At 40.9% G+C, this 12,311-nt stretch overlaps 1 protein-coding gene across 2 annotated transcripts in view; it reads right to left on the bottom strand.

The window, feature by feature from the left end:
- Positions 1-12,038, bottom strand: part of LOC138449947 (p53 apoptosis effector related to PMP-22-like) — a 129,531-nt gene extending 117,493 nt beyond the window's left edge. The window contains exon 1 of one of the 2 annotated variants that reach the window (XM_069604804.1): positions 11,890-12,038. The gene's annotated coding sequence lies outside the window, so the exon portion shown is untranslated. The remainder of the gene's footprint in view (positions 1-11,889) is intronic. The other variant, XM_069604805.1, reaches the window with a different exon arrangement.
- Between the last annotated feature and the right edge of the window lie 273 nt (positions 12,039-12,311).

Below are 12,311 nucleotides of genomic sequence, written 5' to 3'. Positions count from 1 at the left end.
GTATTCTTCCTTTCCTCTCCTTCCCCCAGAAGCTCACTGATCCAGAGCTCTGGTTCTCTCTAGGCTGGACTATTGCAACAGCTTCTTTCTAAATCTGCCTGCCTCTACTCTCCGCCCTCTGCAACTCATCCAAAACAGGACTGTGAGACTTGCCCTTCGCCTCAAGCCCAGGGATCGTATCTCACCAGGACTGAAATCCCTGCACTGGCTCCCAGTGGCAGCGAGGATTAAGTTCAAAACCCTCTGCATTGTCCACAAGGCTTTCTGGGGCCTGGGGCCTCAATACCTTCAACTTTCTCTTCTCTAAATATCTTCCTTCTCGAGCTCTTTGCTCATCCAGTTCTAACTCCCTCAGAGTCAGTCACTTTTCCAAGCAATGGGCTGGTGGTAGATCTCTTTCTTCTGCTGGGGCCTCTCTCTGGAACAGCCTCCCTGCCTCTCTGAAACTTAAGGAGAACCATCTCCGGTTCCAGAAGCACCTCAAGACCTCCCTCTTTGCTTCTGCTTTCTCTCCTCCTCACCACTGCTGATCTCCTGGTTGAAACTGAAACTGCTTTGGTTACCTGGCTACCCTCTGATCTTGGGCCCAAGTCCCCTCCCCGCCAGTTGCACACTTGCACTGCCCCCCTGGCAACCCTTGCACTCAGGGACTGTTTCTGTATCCCTACAGCCCCCTACATGCACTTGACACCTGATGTCTTCACTTACCCTTGCACTTGCCACCAGCTGGCCGTACTTTTATTTATTGTCTTATTTATTTTACTGTTTATCCTATGTACTGCACTGCCCCTCCCCCGTTCCCCCACACTTTACCCCTTCCCTTCACTTGCACAATCTCAATGTCACCTGTCCTAGTAAGATTGTTGTCTCTGTCTTGCCTCTGTTCCCCTTCCCTTGCCTCGTCGCGCCGTTAAACACTTGTGTTTTTGAGTTAAAGTAGTCTATGAGGGAGTTGCATTCTGTGGTGGAGGGGGTGTGGAAGGTGTTGATGGTGGTTTGGAGAGGGATTTGACAATGTTGAATAGTTTCTGTGTATGAGTGATAGCAGATTGGATGTCATCGAGGTAATGGTTGACTTTGGCATTGCGTATGGCTGTTATGTATCTGTTCTGGCAGACTTGGAATGATCTGGATCAATGATGGTGGTGGGGAATTGGTTAATTTGTCAGGCTCTTTCTAGGCATCTGGATTCCTGCTTTATTACCTTGCAGTCACGGCCACTGGTAAGAAAAGACCTGCGTTGGCTTTGGCCATTATTAAGGGCCCTACCACTGTAAGAATAGACTTTGCATTAGGTTTGCCCAATAATATGAGTACTGGCACTTTAAGAATACACTCATGTTGGCTCTGTACAACAAGGCTGGTCTGCAGTGTCAATTTATGAATGCCCTCTGTGTGCATCAGCACAGTGTGTGTTGGAAGACAGGCAGCCGTCCACCATTCAAACCACTGACCATGTATACACACACATTCACATTTGTACCCTTCACCTTTTTTGTTAAAACTGCTTTTCTTGAAGAGGAGCTGAACCATCTGCCACTGGCATTGGGGTCGTTAGGTTCCACGAATCCAGAAACTAAAACATGGGCATCTTTGCAGTGAAAACTGAGCTATTCATTCTGAAAGGCAGGGTACTTTTCTAATCCCTATTGACGTGTAAAAGATCCCGGCACATCCTGGTTCCACTTCAATCAGACACGTGGCAGCCATCACAGAGTATGCAGAAGTATTTAAGAGACCCTGTAATTAAGGCCCTGTGCCTGACACAGACAATTGCAGTGAGGTTGGGACTACTGTTATGGAGTATCAGATGGTATAGAGGTTTGGGAATCATGACTATTAATGTAGAATTACCCACCCACGGTGCCACCACAACACCCCCGTCCTGCGTCTAATGATAGTCAATACGTAGTCCTATCTAAATATTGTCATACGTAATCTGGCAACACAACGTTTAACATTAAGAAATGTGTATATTTGCACTTGCGTGGTCTGGACTCACAATTGCAAACCGTTGGGAGGAGCTTTTCACCAAATGTCTAATGTAACTATATGAAGACCGTTACTTTATATCACAACATAACACTACATCTGGGGCCAGATTATCTAACATGTGCACTAGTGCGAAAAAGTGAGCAAATGTTTTGATAACACAAAATTATTCAGCGCCTAGGTGCTTCCAGCTTAGGTGCGCTCATCAAATGTCAAAATAAATAAATAAAATGGGGCAAATGGGTTTCGTCACTATCCATATTATCTAACAAACGTTTGCAGGAGGCCAAAAAAGACTGTTTTTCGTACAGGGTGTTTTGCATAACAAAAAACTAAAAGGTGTTTACTACATTTCTCTGCATGTTATGCAGCAAACGTAGCTAATAAAAGAACCTGGCCCAATTGTGTCCTGGTGAAAACATTTTTTTATAGTATCGATTGGAGCTAAATCTGTTTGCTCCATTCTGTATTATCTAAACAGCAAAATTGGTGCTAAATATGTTTGCTCCACTTTTTGGCAAGGCTTTGATAATCTGTCCCATGGGTCCTAATAAAAGCACCATTTTTACACATCCAACTGTAGAAACCCATATATCACACCACCCAGCAGAATGCACCCCTGCACTTAACACCATATAGACTCAACCCTGGTTATGAAAACACTGCCCCCACTCATACACATACCACTATCAAATGGCCTGATTCACGGTCTGCACCCCCATTCTGAAACACCTCTCTTTCCACACCTCAGCATTGCAACAATGTCTGGGTAGCGGTAAGTGAAATTCCTTGATGGGGTAGCAGCAATAATCAAGAAGTCAATGCAATATAACGAAATGCAGATCCTATTTGTCTGAAATGTATTCCATTATAATAATATTGTAATGCTGTTTGTGTATCTCAGAAATGTGTTTTTTTTGTTGCATGGTTACTGTTGTGAAATGACCAGAATACATTCTACTTTAAGCCCAGAACCATGCAATGGTGCCTTGCATGTCACGACTTTCCACAGCACTACGGGGTCAGACCGTTAGCAGATTAGCACTTTTGAAAGACCACAACACATGCGATACCTTGTCATTTGTAAATGAGATGGTTAATCATTTGAGACTGATTTGTATTTTGTAGTCCTATTTGAGGTTTTTATAACATTGGAACTGCGTTGTTATATATGGGATGAAGTACCCCTTACTGCACATTATAAGGATATTGCAAGTCACTGAGGAGTTTTGTGAACAAAAAGAGGAACAAGGCCAAAGGCTGGTTTCCTTTGTTGGGTCTCGTACGCCGAGGAGACTTGTAATATCCTGTTTTACATATGGTACGGTGTATTTTATTTCATATAATACAGTATGATCCATTCAAATACCTTATTTCTTGTTTAATCTAATGTAAGAGATCTTCGAATTGATACATAGTATCATCATACAATTGGTTTGGATTAAAAAAATCGATATACAGCTTCTCGTGTTGTGGCAACAGATCAAGCAGTTTCTTAGCATGCGCCTAAAAAGGGGCTGTTTCTTTAAAACAAGTAATACTGTGCAGAAAGATACTTGTTCCCATGCGTTGAACTCTAGCATAGTGAAAAGTAAACATACTACCATAAACAGTGCATTATCAATGGAAGTCTGTAAAGTGTCACAGAGGGCTATCCTACAAGGAAGGCATTTGAACAGCTTGTCAGGGCTTTAATGAAGTGCTGCAGCAGCAGCTGGAATTTTGACCTTTGCTGGCTCAAGCAGCAGGCACTGTGACGTCACAACTTAAGTCTAATAACTGATTACAGTGCAGTAGTGATGTCATTTCCTTATTACAGGTCAGTAGTGCTGTCACAACTGGCCTGTATTAAGAACATTGCACCAAGTACAGGACAAGTACTGTTTGCTGTTGCTGCCTCGTCTCTCTACTCGTGACTTTATTCATCTTGGACCTTTTTGGATTGTGCACGGAATTGCCCAACGCCTTTGTCACGGCCTGGAGGACGTCCTTTAAGGGTGCACTAACGTGCCTGACCCAAAGGTGACTGTTTGCTTAAATTAGTGTTACACACAGAGGGCTCTCTGTGTTGCTCCACAACTCGAGCATTGCACAACTGTGCCTTTCACAACTGTGCCCCTTACAAATTGTGTGCTGTAAGCAGTGTTGCTTTACGGCTTGTGCATGGCAGTTTTTTTCTTTTGTGCTCCTTTACTAAAAATCGCCTTTTCTGCTTTCTTCTGCAAAGGTCTTTCCTGTTGTGGAGGCCACGCCCCCTTTATCGTGTCACGCCCTGCAACCTGTGTCCTCAAGTACTGGTTGCCTCGCGCACCTGCGCCGCGCACCAAGTACAGGACAAGTACTGTTTGCTGTTCGCGGTGCGCGGCGTGGGTCGCGGGGCCTCCTGATATTGGTATCTTTGTTGTCAGAGGAGAATTAGCTACTGTGTGGTGTAGGCTTTATAATGGTGGTTAGTCTGCGAAGCAGTAAGAGTCTTGCTGAAGGCAATTCTCACGCAGGGATGAATGTCTCTAATCCAGTGCTCCTACATGACTCCGATATGGATCTAAACTCAATTGCAGCGGTTGGTGAAGATGGTTTAAACGATATAAAAAACATCCCGTATAGCCTGCAACCATTAGCAGTAGAACCAAACGATGATGATTGCAATCAATTACAATCTTGCATATCTAACGCTCCTCCTGCAGATGGTGAATCAATTAAAAAGCCTACCATTAGTAATACTGATGATATAGCAAATTACGAGGAGCTAGCAGGGAATTTGGCAGCTACTAAGCACGTTGTCAAAACCTATGTGGCATCTAATATTATTTCTGATGTTTCTTTTCTGGGCCCCGCATTGATTGGCGAATGGGAGAAACGCTGCCGGATTTCAATGACTCTGAATTCACCTGTTGTATTTTTGCCTTCGGAGGTTGAACGCATCTGTTTGCATAATCTCCACGATGGGCCCTCTATCCATTCATCTGCATGTATTGATTCTTACCATCATGAACGTGCAAAGATACCTTCCTGCAGCTCGCCTATATTCTGTAAAACCTCTACTGCTCCAGGCCCCATTTCAGCCCCTAAACAAACGGTGAATGAGACCTTTGATGAAGATTTGTGCTACGAGGTAGGGGCACGATCACTACCAGTCAAACTCCAACAATCTCATTCCAAGGATCTAAATAAAGATGATGATCTAAGTAATTTTCCGGTGATTTCATCTCTCTTAAATCTCTTGGATAAGGGTCATGACTTAACTCACATGCAAATCAACTCCCTAAAAGAAATAGTGTTAACTCTCACTAACAAGGTTTCCAAAATTGAGGGTATGCTGACTTCACAATCTGCTGTTCAATCAGAGAAACAGGCACTTATAGATGCATGCTTACTGAAAGCTCTGTCAACTAACGACCAAACGCGCATGAATCAATATACACAAACGGATGATTCTTCTGTAATTGTGGCATTTGACTCACGCACGTATGCAAGAGCTGTAGTGGAAGGACCAAAGGAGGTATGTTCCTCTGTGACTTATGATGGTTCTACTGCTTTAGTGGATGAAGTGAAACAGAACTCTCGGATACTAGATGAGTTAGTTCGTTTATTAACAAGGCAACATTTAGACTTAAAATTTGGTGGGGGACGTCTTGAAGAGTACGCTGATGCTATGGGTTCTATGTCAATCCCAAAAGAGAACACACCTAATAGCCCCTCTCCCCTGGTAAATGTCATAATTGAAGCCGAAGAAGAACAACGGAGAAACGAATCTATTCTCGCTGAAAATCTGGTGAAATTTAGTGAGAAGGGAGTTATAGTGAGTACTGAGTGTGAGGACATTGATCCTGAAGGGTCACAGTTACCTTTTATGTCACGCAAAATGAAGCGAGATCATATTAGGGCAATTAAAAGAGAAAACAAACTGAAAAAAAGCTATCAACACTGGATGCAAAAAAAACGAGCCAGGCCGATAGCAAAAAAAATAAAAAAAATATTGCCGTTGACTTGGATGAGTTGCAGTCTTCAAATTCAAACGTAGGCTCTGCAAACGTTTCAAAGATTGACTTGACTCAACTGAATGATGAATCAAAGTTAGTCCTAAATGTGGATCCTGCAACTGCTTCCCATTCTCATTAAAAAAAAACGGGAACTTTTGTGAAGTGAAGTCTGTGGTTGAGTTGAATTAACCAATCCCAACTGTGGTTGAGTTGGGATTGGTTAATTCAGGACAGATGGCACAAGGCAGGCTTTCGACTTTTTATCCTATCATAGAAAAAAAAACATGGTTAAGGGACAAATGAAGGATTCTGCTCCAGATAAGCTCACCGGGGCAGTTTCCAAACAAAAAAAGGCCTGCGCTATGTTGACGGAAAAAAGTTCTGCAGGGAACACAGATAATCCCCGATCTGACGAGGAATCTGAAAATAACGACAATTGTCCAGAAAGCCAAATCGATTCAAACGATTTTGAGGGGGCATTTATAAATGCAGCAATGGAAGCTATTGACACTAGAGAATCAGTTGAGAACAAGCCTCTGCCACCAGGCAGCAATGAAAAAGAAGAAATCAATTATGTTTTTGAAAGAAATGTAAGATATTTTCTAGGCTGGTCTAGTGATCAGGCAATTAATGGTAAGCAAAGGTTGAACAGATCATTTTTGTTTAACATCTTTAGAGAGAGCCCTAATCTAAGAACCCTCCGCATGGATGATATTGAGTGGTTAAGGCTGGCAAACCATAACAATCTCAGAATGATTTGTGCCCCACATTCAGCGATGATACTCTGTTTATTGTGGGACCATAGAGAAGATTTTAATTCCAGCGGGCTAACCCTACATCTATTTAGAACGATTGAAGAAGCTGACATATTTCTGAATGAAATGTTAGAACCTGTGGTTGTGAGTGGCTCCACTCGAGCAAACTCATCAGCTGGTTCCGAACATACTGTTGAATTAATTACAAAAATTTCTGAGCTGATGGCAACCACTTCAAACATTTCTTGGCTAGCTCCCCTTATGTCTTCTATTCTTGATTTTTCAAACAAGCAAAACAAACAATAGATAAATAATGTCACAGCTCAGAAGGTTCAGAATCTTAAAATAATATCTTGGAATTGTTGTGGGAAAAGTAACCTAGAGAAATGGTCATCCCATTTTGTTTCAATGGGTCCTCACACTATTATATTCTTACAAGAAACTATGTGTGTCAACAAATTGAATATTGAGGGTTACTCCAACTTTTGTGTACCTGCTGTGAGAGGTGTAATTGGTCGACCGTTTGGAGGTATTGGTATACTCATCAACACAACATAAATCACATTTCAAAGGTTATGTACGCAAAACACAGGTGCAATGTCCAATATACTGTTATTGGTATGTGTGTACCACAACCCTGCCAACGTATCGATTGAGGCTGCATTGGATAACATGGATGAGCTACTCGAGGAAGCCATGGTTAGAAACCCAAAATATACGATTGTTATTGGGGGCGACTTTAATGCTGTCTGCCTATCATTTTCATCTAAGTTACTTCACAAGTGCAAGTCTTCTTCGAGAGCCTCGGAATCTATGGGGAAGCGTTGGGTCTCATATTTTAAAGATTGGAATATCCAATTGCTGGAATTTCTTATTGGTGACCATAAAGGAACATGGAAGAGGGGGACTCACTCCACATATATAGACTACTTTTTTGTCTCATCCGTATGCATGCCTTTGGCAAATAATGTTTTAATTCACAATCAAACTATGAGTGACCATTTTCCAATAAGTACAAGTATTAGATGTGACCTGGCATCTTTAAATAAAGAAGCAGCGTTGGGACTGGTGACCCTCCATCGACCACAGAATTCTGTAGGCTGGTCTCCTAAAATGTGTAGAGAGCTTTCCTTTTTGGTTCATAGAGATGTGATTCGGGTTTATAACAGGGTTGAATTGTCCTTTGATGCACATAGAAGAGAGGATTGGAACTCCTTCATAATCAAAAAACACATTGACTATCTAGTCCAAAAAGATCAATCACTTAACCCAACAGGTGAGAGTGGGTACAATTTGGAAATAGCAGCAATTAAGAGGGAAATAAATCGATCTATATGTGCTTTAAAGAAAGAAAATCTACAGTTTTCTCTGTATCACTCCACAAAAATGGGAATCTTAAAAGAATATAGGCATAAAATTGCATCTATAAAGTTTAACGCAAAACTATCGGCCAATCAGCAAATGATGAAGTATCTCATCACTCATGATACCAGGAACATTTGGGCAATACTCAACAACAAAAAGGGGGCGCTGTTGCATGACTTTGCCTCCCCAATTGCTTCAAGTACATGGATCGACTTTTTTAAATGCAAATATAGTTTGCCTGTCCAATTTAAGATACACAACTCTGGTATACTTGAGCAACATTGTAAGGATCTTATATTCTTCTCTATGAATGAAATTGTTGAGGCCATTAATCTGCTCAATTATTCCAAAGCTGCTGGGCCTGATGGTCTGCCTGCCTGTATTCTAAAAGATGACCCATATTTTTGGGGTGCGATTCTCTATACCAAATTTGCATTTATTCTATCTACCAATCTCATCCCAAAATCTTGGCTTAACGCCATAATAATTCCTCTATATAAGAAAGGGAATCCTAATTTACCCTTGACTTTCAGTCAGACCAATTGCATTAATGGATGCCTCTGAAAAGGTTATTTCTATAATTTTACTTCAACGACTCCAAAGTTTTATTAAGAATAAGAATATATTCTCAAAGTTTCAAACGGGGTTTCGTAAGTATATGGGGACTTCGTTAAACGCTCTCATTATCTCCCACATATTTGCTCAAACTAAAATATCAGATTCTGGCACAGTCTATAAGGCTGCACTTGATATGAGCAGTGCTTTTGACTCAGTCATAAGAGAGGTGTTATGGTCAAAACTCTTAAAACTTGGTTTTCCAAAAAGAATGATTCAACTAGTTGCAATGCTACACAACCACACGACATATCAAATTAGGGTAACCAGAGATGGCGCCTTAACTGCTCCTATTATGACTATGACAGGTGTCAAACAAGGCTGTAATATGGCTGCCACTTTATTTAACCTATACCTTTGTGATATGGATATGTTGTGGAATGAATCTGGTATGTTTCCTGTGAAACTAGGGGAACTGAAAATTTCATGGTTATGTTTTGCAGATGATATCTTACTATTTGATCGTACTCCTAGTGGACTACAGTTAAAACTGAATCGATTCGCTAAATATGCAGCATCTCACAATCTATCACCCAATTCTTCAAAATCACAAATTGTGGTATTCCGAAATTTCAGAAAAATTAAATCGTACAAGTGGCAACTTAATGGCATTGACTGGCATAACGAATGCGAAAACTCAATTCGTTATCTGGGGTATCCCCTAAATGTCCAGTACTCTCTCAAATTTTGGCAGAAATACCTAAAGATGAAGGTCCGTCCACTAGTATCGATGATGAAGATCATGCTGAGAACAATCTGTGAATTTTCGTTGCAACCATTGATTGATTTTTATTTATTGAAAGTGGAACCGATCCTCTTATATGGGTTAGATATATGTCTTCATGACGTAGGGGTCATATTGAATCAAATTCAGGGTAGTGTGTGGAAAAGCATATTGGGGCTATCTATATCAGTTCCCAATTCTATAATTAGGCACGAACTTGGTCTAGTATCTCTAGCAGCTAGATGGGTTTGGAGAAAACTATCACGCTATGCTGATATTATGGCACCTCACAAGTATTCTCTCTATGAGGACGTATATGGGTTGGTTGTGCTGTCCGAATTAAAATCCATGTGTGCTTTTGTTAATCAAATTTCTGACCTAGTAATGAAACTCCCAAAAGTCAAAAGAAATCTTTTTGATCGGGACTGGTCAACCACCTTAGATTGTAATAATTCATATCATATGTATGCGGAATATGCCAAAAGGCCACGTAGTAGAGATATGAGATCGTCGTATTTGGTGTTATGTCCATCAAGTAAGATACGGAGAGCATATTTAAGGTTTAAATTAAATCAATATCATACACTTGAAAGAATCTACCTGTGGCGTATCTATAAAGGTGCCTTTTCAAATTAACACTGTCGCTTTTGCGACTATGACATTAATGAAACCATGAAACATCTTGTTATTGAATGCATTTTTTTTAACAGGATAGAAAAAAATTATTGGGGAAATTTGCTCCGTAAGATACTGATATTTCCAAAACATCATTATGGGACAGTTGTATGTATGGAGGGAGCATGGTACTTGTCATTTCGTTAACTCGCTTGCTGAGTAAAATTGAAAATGCGTTAGAAAGTGTAAATGTCTATTATAACCCTACAAGCTAAATCTGTGCATTTCAAGGTGTGGTCTATCGAAATTCTCGGTATGTTTAGGGCAGGCCAATCTTAATATGGGTATGAGAAGGTTGCGCAAAGTAACAAATCATAAAGATACAATGTAATTTTCTGAATTAACAATGCTAAATTTTAAGTTGCAAAAGAAATGGTTGATGATCTAACTGTCTGTCATTCGAATTTTTAATGAATAATATATGAAATTTTCAAAAGTTTTGTAAAAGTTTGCTTTTTGTAAAACTATAAGCAAAACGCTAATGTCTTTTAAAATAAAAAATAATAAAAAAAAAGAACATTACTTGAAGGCTTTTATATGAAAATTGCAGGCAGACATGTATTGTAATGCTAATTAATGTGATTTATGAGTCTACACTAGACTATACTTGAATTAAACGGATAACCTGTTTATAAATGGAAATTGGGGTCTTTACTAACCAAGAAACAAGGAGATCGCCAGCAAACAAGCACAAAAGACAACCACGGAGCAAGAAAATAGGCAATGCATCTTTTTGAAGATTTTATGTAAATATATTGTTTACTAAAAAATATGGACATTTCCAGATCGATGCAGATGGCAGTTCCATAATACACAGGGATCTGCCTGCCATTTTGTTAAATAAACATTGTGCTGCTTGTATTATAATCCTCTGGTATTGGGCACCTGCGATGCGCTGAATATCAACACATTTTTATTCTTCAGATTTCATTAAAAAAAAGAACAAAAAAATCAGACTTCTTCATGCTTGCTTCTGCTCTTGCTGTGTCAGTATCGTGGGGGCACTGATGTGGGCTAGCCCACGTTGACTCTCAGGAACATGCTCATTACGTTTGGAATCCCCCTCTACTATATAAGGGGTTTAGAGCTGTAATATGAGACAGCATGTTAATTAAAGCTGGTTTCTTTTCCTCGCATCCCTGCGTCAAATTTCAAAACTTGGACTGCTGGTGGAGGGGTGCGTATTTGCTTAACTGCCGTCACCCCACTGATGGCATCTTCATACAAATAACTGATTTTATATTGCTCTTTTCTGGGGTATCCAGGCAACTCCATGTCACAGAGACACTACCATACCCAGGTTTGGCAAATCATTCCACTTGTCACATGTAATCAACGAAGTCTACAACTCCTGGACTGTATTAATTTTCATAGTGAAAGACAAAGACTGGCTAATTGACATTGGGTCACACGGATTAAATCGTTCACTGCAGGATCGAAGCCCCAGATTTGGAACTCAGTTGTAGCGTAAGAGGCATAATTATGATGTGAATTCATAGGTTATTTATAACGTGCTTAATACCCAGAGGTTTCTAAGCGGGACCCAGGAATCGAACCCGTGTTGCTCCGCATCGTCTTGCTTCCAAGGCGAGCCCGTTGCAGCTGAGCTATCCTCCCGAGATTATTGCTTTATAACTAACTGATAGTCACTAATCAATCTCAGAAAGATGCTGGGAATTTAATTGTGAAGGTTATTTGCAGACTTCTCCAGCAGATGTATCAAATCAAATAAAGGAGCCATCTTAAAAAAAAGAAGTATAAGGTTGTATTCTTGGTTTACCTTTCGCTGGAGGACGCAGTGTGCATTCAGTGCTTCGGGGTACGCCGTGAAGGGCTGCGAAACCCCAGGGCCAAGCAGCCGCCCGCATCCACTCCAGCTTTTTATGCAACTGTTCTCTGTTAACAAATCGCTCAATACTGTTACACAAAAAGGAAGTGTGTGAAGGGTTTGTGGTTAGGGATGGGGCAAGGGGTGGTGGCAGCCTGGCCAGATGCGAAGAAACGATCCCAGTCCACCGGCGGACGTTGAGTGAAATATAAGTCCCTCTGCTGTGGCTTGCCTGCATTTACATGAGTGGCTGTGCTCCTCCAGTCTTGGTAATGAGTCTGTGCTCTCCATGAGACTCAGACTCCATGCCATCGTTGGCGAGTTACCTGCTATCTCAATGCCTTTAAAAGTAATTCTCCTATTCACCCAAAACC

Source organism: Ambystoma mexicanum, chromosome 1p (assembly GCF_040938575.1).
Source record: "Ambystoma mexicanum isolate Mex_15411 chromosome 1p, UKY_AmexF1_1, whole genome shotgun sequence".
Lineage (NCBI taxonomy): Eukaryota > Metazoa > Chordata > Amphibia > Caudata > Ambystomatidae > Ambystoma > Ambystoma mexicanum.
Note: the sequence above shows the minus strand (reverse complement) of the source record. Positions and strands in the feature narration are given on the sequence as shown.